The sequence below is a fragment of the Anas acuta genome, chromosome 17 (assembly GCF_963932015.1).
Source record: "Anas acuta chromosome 17, bAnaAcu1.1, whole genome shotgun sequence".
Taxonomy (NCBI): domain Eukaryota; kingdom Metazoa; phylum Chordata; class Aves; order Anseriformes; family Anatidae; genus Anas; species Anas acuta.
Genome location: NC_088995.1, coordinates 14,156,567 through 14,170,962, shown reverse-complemented (window position 1 = coordinate 14,170,962; position 14,396 = coordinate 14,156,567). Strand labels below are relative to the sequence as shown.

The 14,396-nt window shown below is 44.3% G+C and overlaps 1 long non-coding RNA gene across 1 annotated transcript; it reads left to right on the top strand.

The window, feature by feature from the left end:
- The first annotated feature begins 121 nt into the window (after positions 1–121).
- On the top strand, positions 122–11,503 carry LOC137865753 (uncharacterized). Its single transcript, XR_011102071.1, has 3 exons — positions 122–238; positions 5,426–5,552; positions 6,179–11,503. It is a non-coding gene; the product is annotated as an uncharacterized lncRNA (long non-coding RNA).
- Positions 11,504–14,396: the final 2,893 nt, after the last annotated feature.

The following is a 14,396-nucleotide window of genomic DNA, read 5'->3' as shown; positions in this document are numbered from 1 at the left end:
AACGCATTCCCATTTTCAGGGTGCAGGAGCTCAGCTGCATCTGTACAAGGTCTAGACTTGTGTGCCCCGTGAAGGTAATTAGTAAAATCACCTGATGCAGGCAGTAACAAGGAGCCTAGCCCGGGGGGAGAGGAAAGCATGCGGGTTGGTGCAGCTGAAGAGAGATCACAGTGTGAAAGCTTCAGTAGATGGGATAGAGTGAGCTGGTCTGCCAGGGAGATTTCACCTCGGTGAGAAAGTGAGTTCTACTTTTTTTTTTTTTGGGGGGGGGGGGTTCTGTTGTTTTAATTACTGGGTGCTTTGGGGGAAAGGAGGACTCATCCTGCTTGCTTAGGTGCCCCATGTTTGGGAACAAATGAGAGGAACTGTGTTGCTTGGCCCTTGGCAAGGGGAGCTGCTAAGGGAGTAGAATGCAATCTGCTGTGTGCCTGGGGTGTTTCAGGGCACAGAGGATTGTGTATTTGTTTGGAAACCAGCAAACCTTGAAATCCCATACACCTTTATGAAGAAGAAAAAGGCTGAGATTGTCTCTGTGCTGCCAGCACAGCTGTCCAAAGAGTTCTTGGCTCAGAAACCCAGTAGTGTATGTTTGTGCTGCTCAGGGCTAAACCCCAGGCCAGCTTTCCCCAAGCTCACCCCTGGAGGTGCTTCTAGCAATGTGTGGTGCTCTTGTCACCTGAAAGGAATTAATTTGTTGTGCTATTACTGTGTTTCAGAGAGCCTGAGACAATGAGGGCTATTGCAGCTGTTGGAGTGGGACAAGTTGTAGAGTGCTGCCTGAAGGTACAAAGTGTGCAGGGATGCCAGTGGAGAATTTTGTTCAGAGATTGAACCTGGCATAGCTTTTGTGTCCCTGTTACCTGCTAGAGGGAGTCCTTGGAGTGACCTATCTCAGTCTTGCATGTGGATTTGTTTTTAAAAGGATTTTCCAAAAAAGAGAGCCCAGGTGATAGCTGTTTGTCTAACACATGGATGCTCAGGGGACTCTGACTTGGGGATGGACTGAGGGCTAATTCAAGTGTGAGCTAGTGCCAGGCAACATACCTTCACTGGAAATCCTGCATCTCTTGCACTGTCAGTGTATCCCAGCTTGCCAAGCTGTTGCTTCATAGCTTTAACCTTCTAAATGTTAGGTACTTCTCAGTGCTTTCCTGAAAAGCTAAACCAAAGTGAGATGTGTTCTAAAGATTATTTATCGCTGTAAGAAGTTTGTCTGCAAGACTGCCATATAAGCTATAATACCACTGGGTATTATGGTCTGTATTTAAAGCAAATACTTGAGTTTGAACAGAAGATGAGGGCTTCTGTGAGGTGTGTCTGTAGACATTTTTCTGATGTGTGTGCATGAAAACACCCTAGCAGCTAGGCTGGCAATAGGACGGTGACACCCAATGCTTGTACACATCTATCATCTATCTATGCACACTTTCTTCTTGCCCAGGAAGGAAAGTAGCCAGTACAGTGGGAGGACTGCTCTGTTTTGAAATACTCCTAAACTGGATTTAAAAATAAGCTGTCAGCAAAGATGCTGTAGCAGACACTGATTATGATGCAAATTACTAAACAGCTCTCCCTCTTGATTATTGATTTCGGTCAAGCTCAGCCCTATTCTTTTTATGCTTATGCTAGGGAGGGATTAAAGCTCTTTGTATGACATGTCCAGTTAAAGCCAGCATCTTGGAGACAATGTGTTGGTGCTCAGCTGAGCCATGTGAAGTTGCACAGATATCCCATGCTAATCATTCCCTTGGCTGCAGGAGGGGCTGCCTTGTGCACTCTTGGGCATGTCCCAGGCAGTGGTGTATCTTTCCAGAGGTGCAGTATCACATCTAGAAATTGTAGGTAACGTTTTTTTTTTCTTCAGCACTGTGGTAGTCTGGTTGTTTCTGTCTACAAATGCAAGCTAGAAGGGAAATCTTACTGAAGGCTTTTGGTTGTTTCACCACTATGTCACGCTTGGTATAGTGGAGGAAGCATATGGCAGAGAAATGCCTGTCTACCACTGGCCACATCTACTCATTCACTTCATGTTTGTCTTACCACCGGGTATTTAAAGCTGCTATCTAGCTTTCCAGCCCTCTAAGCAGTGCTAATGACAAGCCACTAACACAACTTCATGCTATCCATGTGCATTGTGGGGAAAGGTAAAGTTAAAAGAGCTGTGGACAGTTTTTATTGCAGAACTGACAGAATGAGAGCAAAGTCCCATGAGAAAAAACTTAAGCTATATGAAAGTTTGGGTTAGAAACTGGCTGGATAGCCGGGCCCAAAGAATTGTGGTAAATGGAGTCAAGTCCAGTTGGAGGCCAGTCACTAGTGGCGTTCCCCAGGGCTCGATACTGGGGCCGGTCCTCTTTAATATCTTCATCGATGATCTGGACGAGGGCATTGAGTGCACCCTCAGTAAGTTTGCAGATGACACCAAGTTAGGTGTGTGTGTCGATCTGCTCGAGGGTAGGAAAGCTCTGCAGGAGGATCTGGATAGGCTGCACCGATGGGCTGAGGTCAACTGCATGAAGTTCAACAAGGCCAAGTGCCGGGTCCTGCACCTGGGGTGCAATAACCCCAAGCAGAGCTACAGGCTGGGAGATGAGTGGTTGGAAAGCTGCCAGGCAGAGAAGGACCTGGGAGTGATGGTGGACAGCCAGCGGAACATGAGCCAGCAGTGTGCTCAGGTGGCCAAGAAGGCCAACGGCATCCTGGCTTGTATCAGAACCAGTGTGACCAGCAGGGCTAGGGAGGTGATCGTCCCCCTGTACTCGGCTCTGGTGAGGCCGCACCTCGAGTACTGTGTTCAGTTTTGGGCCCCTCGCTACAAGAAGGACATGGAGGTGCTTGAGCAAGTCCAGAGAAGGGCGACGAAGCTGGTGAGGGGCCTGGAGAACAAGTCCTATGAGGAGTGGCTGAAGGAGCTGGGTTTGTTCAGCCTGCAGAAGAGGAGGCTCAGGGGTGACCTTATTGCTCTTTACAGATACCTTAAAGGAGGCTGTAGTGAGGTGGGGGTTGGCCTGTTCTCCCACGTGCCTGGTGACAGGACGAGGGGGAATGGGCTAAAGTTGCGCCAGGGGAGTTTTAGGTTAGATGTTAGGAAGAACTTCTTTACCGAAAGGGTTGTTAGACACTGGAAGAGGCTTCGCAGGAGGTGGTGGAGTCACCATCCCTGGAAGTCTTCAAAAGACGTTTAGATGTAGAGCTTAGGGATATGGTTTAGTGGGGACTGTTAGCGTTAGGTCAGAGGTTGGACTCGATGATCTTGAGGTCTCTTCCAACCTAGAAATTCTGTGATTCTGTGAAAGCTCACTATGAAAGATCACTTTCTTGGTTTATTTTTCTGCAATGTATGTATAATTTCCCTGTCTGTCATTGCCTTTCCTGGTTTGAAGTGATAATTTTACTGGTGTGGGGCTAAGAGGCATGCAAACCATCTGGGACTTGGGCTAGCTTCACTGCCTGGTTCTTGTTAGGGGGGCAGGAGCAGCCCAGCAGGTACTGGAGCCTCCGCTCTGACAATTGATGCTAATACCCAAGGGAGCTGTATGATGAACAGCACTGCTGGTAAGGGCTGTCCAAATAATAATCTGGCTAGATGTGATAGTGAATTATTCTGGGGGCAGGCCGTAGTTAAGTGTTTTCTTATGACAGGGAAGACTGGTTCCCAAATAGATTTGTACCAGCATATGAGGCTTCAGTTAGCTGCACTACAGGCAAAAAGCCCTAGTCATGAGGCACCCAAAATGCTGTGCAGCTAAAGACTAGCACTTCAGTGCCATTTCGTAGCAATTACAGAGTTATTTGGGGACTCCTCTTTGGTTATGATGACACTACAGATCTTATAAAAGTGAGCTGAGATTACCATAATGATGAGACTCTATTAATTTAATATGATATTGCTACAGGGTCTTTTTGTGGATTGTCTGAAAACATTAATATTCTTTAACAGAAACACTTTGGCAAATCAATTAGCCAGCTCCCATTCTTCCACTCCACCCCTGCGTTTTGGGATCTGCCATTTACTTTTTCTGTCATGTCTCTAGGTTCATCATACCACATTCATCAGTGTGGCATGAGGTTTACATACGCACATTCTTGGAGTGTTTTTTTTTTTTTTTTTTTTTTTTTTTTTTTTTAATGTACTCTGCTTTCTAGGGCATTGTGTTTTCCTATTTTTTAGGCCTACTATTACAAAAATAAAATGCAAGACATTGTTGATGGAAATGAGTGGGTTAGGTAACTGACAGCTTCAGGGCATTTTGGAAATTCACTGAGCAGACTAAAAGGGAAGTTTCCCTGCAATGTAGAACAGAAGACATTTGTTTTCAACTGGCAGGGAAAGCCTGTTATAAATCCAGCCATCGCTCACATACCAGAGTGCTGTTCTGTGTGCTTCAGACCTCTTTAGTGTAATGTGTAGGCTTCTATTTTCCATCAGGTAGTACTGATGGGACCCAGGTGGCTACTTTCAGGTATATTAGGTGTGTATATATATGAGGGTTTCATTGCTGCTTGAGTTGCAACCAGCTCTGAGGAAATGTGGGACCCTGGATGTCTCCTCTCCTACTTCAGTCCCTTGGTTCTTGCCCTGTAACAAAGGCTGGCAGGCTCTGGTGATACAACCTGGGTCTTTGTCTTCCCAGCTCTTATTTAGTTCAATGTTTCTATACCCTAGCTTAAATTGCCCTTAGCTTTGGATTTATGAACCAGGTTATGCTTTGAAATAACCAGTCCTGCGTAAATTTTATTAAAATGCTGAGCAAATAAATACAAAATGAAACAGGCATATTGCTAATCAGGTACCACTTCACTAAACTATCAGAATGGAATAATGCAGCAATCAAAGGCTGTGATTAAAACTGAATCTCTAAATCAGTGGATTTAAGTTTACCTGCTGGTTTAATTTGGTGAATTGTTATCAAATTCAATGATAGGACTGATGCTAAGAGGAATTACTCTGGGCTGGTCTTATTTGAAAAACATATGGAGGAGCTAAGTCCTTTCAACTGATGATACATGTATAAACCAGTGCTTTGGTCAAGACAGCCCTTCAGCTGGTGAAGGGCATAAGCACATGTGTGGTTAAAACAGACAGGACATTAAATAAAACCCTTCCCAGGGAGGTACCTCAGTGCAAAAAAAAAAAAAAAAAAAAAAAAAAAAAGTGCAGAAAATTGACTTGTCTGTATGTTTTGCATAAAACTATCAATGTTTGCAGCAAATGTATGGCCTTGTCCAGTCTTGTTCTATTCCCCCAGTTCTGCTATTTTCCTTCAATAATGTTGAATCTTCCAGCAGACTTGCTCTGGAAGCAGTGACTGAGTTATGTGCAACTCTTTAGATCTTTCTGTTTCTCAGAACAGGGAAATATTCACAGCCTGGTATTCTCTTTTGGGTTCTTACTAATAAACATTATTATCTACATCTATTACAGACCCATTTCTAGCAGGAAGGGAGTATACAGGGGAAGGGAAGAGGGGAAGTTGGAGAGATCATGCTGTGGAATCATCTCCATGTCTTTTGTGGTTATCACAGCAGTGCCTGGAGAAATTTGGAAAGAGGTGAGCTAGCTATTTCCCACTTCCCTGCTTCTGCACCAGTGTCTGTGTGAAGCAGTGTCCTGCCTTGCAGTATGATCCTTCACGGCACGGTGAAGGTGATAATGAATGACCTTTTAACTTTGCAAAACCTTCTCAGTTAGCAGTAAGCATGTGTTCTTTCAGAAATGTTCTGGTAGCAGCATGAGGGCAGGGAAGGGGAGGCCAGCCAGGAAACTTGAGGTCAGCTTTGAAGCTGAGGTAATGGATATAAAAATCTTCATGTGCTGAGAAATCATTTAAAGAAAAAGTATTGACATAATTAGCCCACTTGTCTCTTCTCTCTTCAAGCATCTTTCTAACAACAGTTATTTCCTACCTTAAATCAGGGAACTAATACAAGTAACATCATAACTTCTGTCTTAAAGTCTTTTAGAAGTTGTCACTTTTAAAAATAACCTTTTCAAATGCTGTCTGCAGATGTGTGCACTGTGTGTGTATGGGCTAGGGAATTTTATTGTGCTAAGCTGAGGAAGAGAACACTAGATTCAGGAGATCTACTTCCTTTGGTAGGAAGGTCAAAATAAAGCAACAAAAATAATCATGAATTTCATCACAAAAACTATCAGGAAACTGGAATTTTCTCACAGGTAATGCGGGAGTTGCCCCTGAGAGAAGCAGTCACATGGAGATCACACAAACAACTGCAGTTGTATATTGGAACAAAACTGGATGGTTGAGCAAGGCTTGATGTAATCCCGGCTGCAACAGGACTGCAGATACGCTTGCTAGCAATCTTCCATCAGAGCCCTACAGTCTATTCAGACCAATTTAATTAGTTCAGTTCCATGCAGCTAGTCTGCTAGAACTGAGAACTCCTGAATCTCCCTGAGATACTGGTGACACTGGTTAAAAAAGTACTTTGAAGGCTTTTGTAGACCCTTTGTTATCAGAGCTGTAGCAACTGCCTCTCTTCAGCCCCGGGCAGTTGGTCAAAGCTTAGGTGCATTAGAAATACTGCTGAACCAAAGAGCAAGAACAATTTTAAATGTGACATCTTTCACTGATGAGTGCCTAAATCCTGTTTTAAATGGGAACTCGATGTTCCTGGATCCAAGGATGTGTTCTAGTGGAAAACAGTTGAAGTCATGCCAAGCACCTAGTTCTGAGTCAGTAAAATTGAACTCCAGAAAATCATGATCTTTGAGCTCTCCATCTAGCAGAAATATTAGCAATTACCTGGCAGAAAGTCTTTAAGCTAAAAGTAACATTCATTTGGCATCAGGGAGTGCCCCTCAGGACTAGGCACTGCTTGTCCTGGGCTTCTGTCCAGAGCTTTTGTCACTATAATGTTTATGAAGAAAAATTCTAATGCATCTCTTATGAGAAAAAGATAGCTCTAAGATTTCAAGGTTAATTAAAACCACGCTGACAGTGGAAGACCAGGAACTGGTACAATCCTGAATAGCCAAGAAATTTCTTAGGAGCACGGGTGCTAGCCTGACGTGGGAAAAGGAAACTACCGAGTGCTCACCTAGGCAGGAATTTTGGCCAAGGCTGCAAGATGTCATTAGCTGCTTAACTGGTGTTAAAAATGTCATTGATGAAGTATGGCTGTTTTGTATGCAAATGCAGGCATGCAGTACTATCTGCCAGAAGATGGCACTCAAAGTATGGCATGCTACATACCTCAGAGTCCTATCTGCTTGTTCCTAGTCTATTGGGTAATAGTTTATGCACATGCAGACCTGGAGGTGACAGAGTTCTATATAATCAATACAGCCTAGGGTTTCATGAATGGCTACATCCTTGTGACTCAAATGGGTCAGTCATCCAGGAAAATAGGTTTCTTTTCTGCAAATGAGAAGTCACAACTGAAACACTTGGTTTCTCTGAGGATCTGAGTTTTGTTGCATAAGTCTGGCACTGCTCTGCATCTCTTGGGAAAAGAAATCTGCCCTCTGGATAGCAAGTTCCACTGCACTGCGTGAGTTTAGCGAAGGTATACGATTCCCTGTCAGATGCTCCATCTGTATTTGCATCAATCTGCTGCACCTTTAATATAATTGACATACTAGCTTCAGGACAAAAGTAAATGTGTGGAGAAATGTGTTTGTTTTTTTTTTGTTTGTTTGTTTGTTCTGAATGAATAAAAGATCCCCTGAGGAGTCCCAAGATGGGTAATCCATCTGAGCAACTAATTCAGACCTATTGCAGAATTAGTGTGGCTCTGTGGGCCTTTTTTTAGCACAAACTCTGATTGTGCTAAATGTTTCCAGAGTCCAGATCTCTGCCTCGGATTATAGCAAGGATAAAATAGACTTGTGTGCTAATGGGTGACCACAGGCTGGGACCCAAGTATAGTGCTGCTAGTTTTCTTAAGGTGCACAGTTCTCCTATGTTTTCCCTATAAGCAGTCTAAGCGTACACACAAACACAGAAACAGGGCTCAACATAAACCCTCTCAGGAGTGCGAGGAGGCAGCACAGGAGAGCAAGGGCAGACTTCAGGGTGTCCCTAGGCCTGTGAGGCAGCCTGGTCACTAATCAGGGTCCTGGCGTGTCTGAGTCCCCTGGGAATGCCTGGCTGCTCTCCAAGTATCAGGATGACAGATGAAACCGGTGTCTCATTTTCTCCTGATTCTTCAGGGAGCCTAGCACTGATTGTGCAACCTGGGGTTCCCTTTATGACTATGCACTTCCCACAGCTTAAATGCTTAATCAATTGCAGTCATCAAGCTGCAATGTGCCACCTTAGTGGAGTAGCTTCTTCTGGTTTCTGACTGCTTTTGGGTAGATCTGGGACAGTTCTGCCTCTGAAGGGTTGGTTGTAGGGAGCTCTTCTGTAGTCCTTGAGGATTTGAAGCTGTCCTTGGGCTCTTTGAAAGTAACATTGTTGGTTACATCTTGATTCTTGTGAGATGGAGAAATAAGGTAGAAAGAGCTCTTCCTCAGTTAGTTCTTTCTGCTCAACTTTGGGACCTCAGTTTGGTAAAAAGGCACCCCTGGGTTATCAATAATTCATCAGCTTTAGGCTAAAGAAGAGCACAAGGGATCCAGTTTTCTACTGGATATAAAGTGGCAAGCTCTGCTTTGTCCTTACAGCTGGAGCTTTAACTGTGCCCCTGGTGATCCCTGACTTCCTTGAGGGTTCACAGCCTGCAGACTACTGTGTGTTGCCACAAGGCACTTCAGCTAAATCCCTGCAGAACCTGGCAAATGGAGGACCAAATAAAAGTAATGGCCCTGCTGGACTGGCCTGGGAGGTGCTGGGGTGCGACATGACTTACAGTGAATTATTCAGGGCACTCTGGCTATCCAAGAACTACTGAGAGGGATTTATTTAGTTTTGCTTCAAGTTTGGCCCATTTGTAATGGACTGCTTCTTTAGAGGTAGCTCTCCAGGCTTTATTGTTTTCAACAAAAGAAATAAGCTAATTGTGAGAGCTGGAGGCATGGTAGCCAGGAAGCCTTTGGAAACCAAAGTGAGCTGCTGTGTTAGAGAAAGGAAGATCTGAAAAAGAGGCAAATTAGAACTAGAAACAAAAAATGTAAGAGAAATACCATGACCTTTTCAGGAAGGCTGGATTTTGATCAGTCTTCTGAAGTTCGATTGCCACTTCTGATACTACTCAAATTGCATTTCTTTTTCATGACTTCATGTATGTCCATTACCTGATCTCTGACCCAGCTGACAGGGAGTCTATTTTTCCCCCTGAGTCTGCTTGGAATAATTTTAGACTTCTAATTAAAAACTTTCCTAGATTATTATTTTTTAAATATAGATGTTGACCAAAAAAATTGAAGCCTGAATGCCATTTGGGTAGAAATCCCCCTGGTGCCAGTGCTGTCTGCAGACTGATGCGTGTGTCGTCCCCCCCCCAGGAAGACCTGCCTTTGACATCCACCCTTGGTGGCAGTCCTTGTGATGTTTGGTCACCTGCTGAAGCTCAGCATGCAACTTGATCCCATGCTCCAGCTCTTTAGTTCTATCTTGTCTGTGGTATCTCAGGGTACATTTCAAAGGCCCTCATTGTAGGCAGGGTTATTCAACCAGTGTCTGTAGATAATGTATTGGTGCCCAAGTCCTAGCCTTCATGTTCCATTTCTGTCTCCTTCCTTCCCATCTTGACAGGTTCTGTTCAATTGCCCTTGTCTCTGTGTTGGTCTCTTCTGTACACCTCTGACCTGGATGCTGCCTATAATTACTTTTACACAGGGCTATAACTCATCTTTGCTGTGTTCAGAAAGCTTGCAGCAATGTAAATAAAACCTGTCTGCTACTCTAGTGTCCTGTTACACGCGTGCTTAACTTGACTGAGCTCAGGGTATTGCATATGCTAAACACATCTGCAATGCATTTAAAAGGAGGGCTGTTAGTTCCAGGAGAAAAACATGAATCAATGTAAGGAATGAGATAATTTAATGTGATTTAGTGGTATGTGAGGGGGAGAATGTCTTTTTAGAAACACTTTTAAAATTCTGTAATTTCCCCGGAATTGCTAAATAACTCATGTTCTGTCCTTATTGTTGTATGCCAAAAATTTTTAGAGTATGGTTTAAATAACTCTTGCAAACAAAAAGTCCTAAATAGCCCATCACTTCCAGACTTTATTTGGAAATCTTAGAAACCTTCTTTTCCAACTTGTGGATTATTATAATGACAAATGTGCCTTGTGCCATTAACATGGTAAACCTGAAGAGTTTTCCTCCAGTCTCACATATGACTGTTACCTCTATATGCTATCACTTAATTAACTGGGCAATGATATTTTTATCATGTCAAATAAGCACCAAAATTTTCTATTCTCTTCATTGCTCAAGTTATCAAAGGTAAGCCTGAACCTGCAGCAGTATAGTGGGTTTCCCTCTTCCCCGCTCACAAAAACTGAAAACTCCACAAAACTTATGAGCAAATACTGTAGATATAGAGATGGAAATGGACTGGGAGAATGCTGATTCTGTTTTGTTTAGAAAGTGATACAAAAAGGGAAGAACTAAATACTTAGAGCCCTAAAATCCCTGGTAAATCTGCAACTGAAACTTTTGTTTTACAGTTTGTTGCCACAAATGCATTTATATAAACAAAAATGTTATACTAGGTTTTGTTTCACTATGTTATAAATAGTTAAAGAAAAAAGTAGGAAAACATTTTCTGCTAAGGGAGAAACACCTATAAGGATAAAGTGATAGTATGTTGTTGATCACTCTTTTTATTAGCTTAATCATTGTGTGAGTACTTTCTGAATGATCTGCTGTCATAAAATGGATTCATCTCTGTACTGGAAGTTCTGTGCTGCCTTTTTTAAATCATTTGTGGTGCATTAGGTAATAGAAGTGAAGTGACGGTTTGTCTAAATTTATAATTCTCCTTGATGGAGATTCATTAGTAAGTACCTTCTTGAGTCTGACTTGGCTTGCATTTAAGTCTTTTTGATTGTTTGCCTTGAGTAAAACGTACAGCTTCCCCAGTTTATATTATTTAAATTTTGAAGCCTCCAATCTGACTAGACTCTTTAACGTGTAGAAGTAGCTAGACAGACAGACTACATTTCCAGAGGGACCCCAAAGCAGCAGGAGAAGGCTTTAGGGTTTATCTATTAGGGTTCTATTGTTGTATGTGTGGTGGCTTTGTGTGTGTGTGGTGAGTATTACTTCTTGTGTGTGTTTTTCACTATTTTGTTTTGGTATGGTCTCTAGGAGTCCCTGATTCAGGCAGTGGCCATGCTTGTAGAGTCCTCGGGCAGCTCTGGCTTACTCTGTGCTAGCCTAACACAACCATTGTACCCAGGAGCTGCCTCTTTGGGAAGAAAGCCCATGGATGGCTGGGGATGTGCATGGGAGGAAAACTTCTCTCAAAGAGGTTTTTGCAGAAGAGGGAAAGCTTGAGGAGAGGCAGGCAGCTCCCCTGTTGCTTCTGCTAACAAAATGAAGCTCAGAGGACTGGGGAAGGTTTTTGACCATGTTAAATCTTGCAGAGGAGGAGATACATCTACAAATTTATTAAAAGACATTAGTGGAAGTGCTTTCCTGTGGCTTTAGGAAGAATCTGGCCCTCGCTGTGGGGTCTGAAGCAGAGGACTAGCATCTTCAGAGGGAAATGGATGCCATGGAATGCTGTCAGGAGTGAGTCTGCCAGCTCTGACCTTACTTCAGTTTTCTATCCTGCTGTGTACTGAAGAGTGTCTATGTAATGTTTAGCCAGGAAAAGATGCAAAAACCTTGTAATTAAGCAGGATGCACCCCCTGTTAAGAAGCTGTTGCATTGTCTGGTACAACCTGCCCTGCTCTTGAGCTGGAAATGGAGCAGCTGCAGCAGCACACCTGAGTTGTGGGGGTGACAAAGAGGGTGTTAAATGCTGTGCTAGGTGCTTTATAATACTGTAGAGTTCATCAAACAGCATGAAGAGCTGACTGTTTGCCCTTTTTAAAATGAAGGGAAACTGAGGCTGAGGTACAAAACGACTTTCCTGAGCAGGAGATGGTTCAAAGCAGCTGTGGGGCATGGGGTGGGTCTGGCACCTCTGCCATCTCTGTGTGCCTTGAGCAGTGTTGTCTCCTGCTACCAAAATGCATTTGGGTACCTCTTGCTGAGCAATGTGACTGCAGAATGTTCAGAGGGTTCCTACTGAGAAATACTCTCAGATTCAGCCACTGAATGCTCCATGTCATCAGGAAGTCTCTCCCCTCTCCTCCCCACCTGAGGCTCCTCAGAAAGCTTGCTGTCGCAGTAATTCTGCTTTCTGTCAGCTAGGCTTCACTATGCCGTAAAAATGCCACCTCCTGTTGTAGCTATGTGCATCTCTGAGACGGATACTTATCCAGCCCTGCAGGGCCAGCCTTGTTTCCCAGATCCAAAACATCTTCTTCCATCTCTTTCATACATCATCACCAGCAATGCACAGATATTAATAAAACTCAGACGCACAGAACAATTATTGTTGGTTATGTCAACTAAATTTAAATGGTTTTCCCTCTCTGGTAAATCATACATGACAGACTTATGAAATAAGTTATGCTGACTTCCAAGGACTGGAATTTTGTGGCTAACAGCTGTTGTTTTTAAAGAGTGACTTGCCTTGGCTGGAGGAAAACAAAGGCAGATAAACATAATGTGATTTGTGAAGTCGCTTAGTGGAGGCTTGTCAAACAGGGCTGTCTAAATCCTGGTGATAAATATGGGACACTTGCTGGTTTGTGACTAGGCAAAGCTTTTTGTGCTGTCGAGTTCAGCTTCTGCTTCAGAGAAATCAGCTTGCTCTCATCTGAGAGCATCCTGTGCTTTTTCGGCAAGCAGCATCAGATGTGCACTGAATTAAATCCCAGGGCTTTTTTAGAAGGTAGCTCTGTCTGGTAGAAGACTGAAAGCAGATTGTAAGTGGCTTGCAGGAGGCTACCTGACACTGAGTGAAGAAAGACCTCATCTAGGTACTGGGCTGGGGCTCCGGACATCTCATGCTGTGGGAGGATGAAGGGAGAAGAGCTGCTCCTCGGTGCTCTGGAGTTCACAGGGAGGACTGTCCACCGTGGGTGTGGTGGCCTTCGGGTTTTCTCAGGTGGGTTGGATGTTTGCATTTTCATAGAATCATAGAATATCCTGAGTTGGAAGGGACCCTTAAGGATCATCAACTCCAACTCTTGACACCGCACAGGTCTACCCAAAAGTTCAGACCATGTGACTAAGTGCACAATTCAATCTCTTCTTAAATTCAGACAGGCTCGGTGCAGTGACCACTTCCCTGGGGAGCCTGTTCCAGTGTGCAACCACCCTCTCTGTGAAGAACCCCTTCCTGATGTCAAGCCTAAACTTCCCCTGCCTCAGCTTAACCCCGTTCCCGCGGGTCCTGTCGCTGGTGTTAATGGAGAAAAGGTCTCCTGCCTCTCGACACCCCCTTACGAGGAAGTTGTAGACTGCGATGAGGTCTCCCCTCAGCCTCCTCTTCTCCAGGCTGAACAGGCCCAGTGACCTCAGCCGTTCCTCGTACGTCTTCCCCTCCAGGCCTTTCACCATCTTCGTAGCCCTCCTCTGGACACTCTCCAACAGTTTCATGTCCTTTTTATACTGTGGTGCCCAGAACTGCACACAGTACTCGAGGTGAGGCCGCACCAGCGCAGAGTAGAGCGGGACAATCACCTCCCTTGACCTACTAGCGATGCCGTGCTTGATGCACCCCAGGACACGGTTGGCCCTCCTGGCTGCCAGGGCACACTGCTGGCTCATATTCAACTTGCTGTCTACCACGACCCCCAGATCCTTCTCTTCTAGGCTGCTCTCCAGCGTCTCATCGCCCAGTCTGTACGTGCAGCCAGGGTTTCCCCGTCCCAGGTGCAGGACCCAGCACTTGCTCTTATTGAACTTCATGCGGTTGGTGATCGCCCAGCTCTCCAACCTATCCAGATCCCTCTGCAAGGCCTTTCCACCCTCAACAGAGTCCACAACTCCTCCAAGCTTGGTGTCATCAGCAAAATACCTTCTATTCCTACATCGAGATGGTTTATAAAAATATTGAAAAGTACCGGCCCTAAAATGGAGCCTTGAGGGACCCCACTAGTGACCGCCCGCCAGCCTGACGCAGCCCCATTCACCATAACCCTTTGGGCCCTGCCCGTTAGCCAATTGCTCACCCATCGTATGATGTTTTTATTTAGATGTTTTTACACATTTTAACACAAATCTAGATTTTTCTCTTTAAAAAATATCTAGCAGACTTCCAGGGGGCCACCAAACATAAGACATGAGGTTATTTAAATAGACTACTTGGCCATGAGACTTACTGAATTCCCAGGTTATTTTTTTTTATCAAGTGTTTAAGAAAATGCTAGTTAGAATGAAACCAGGAATAAGAGCTTCTAGGTACTTCTGCTAAGC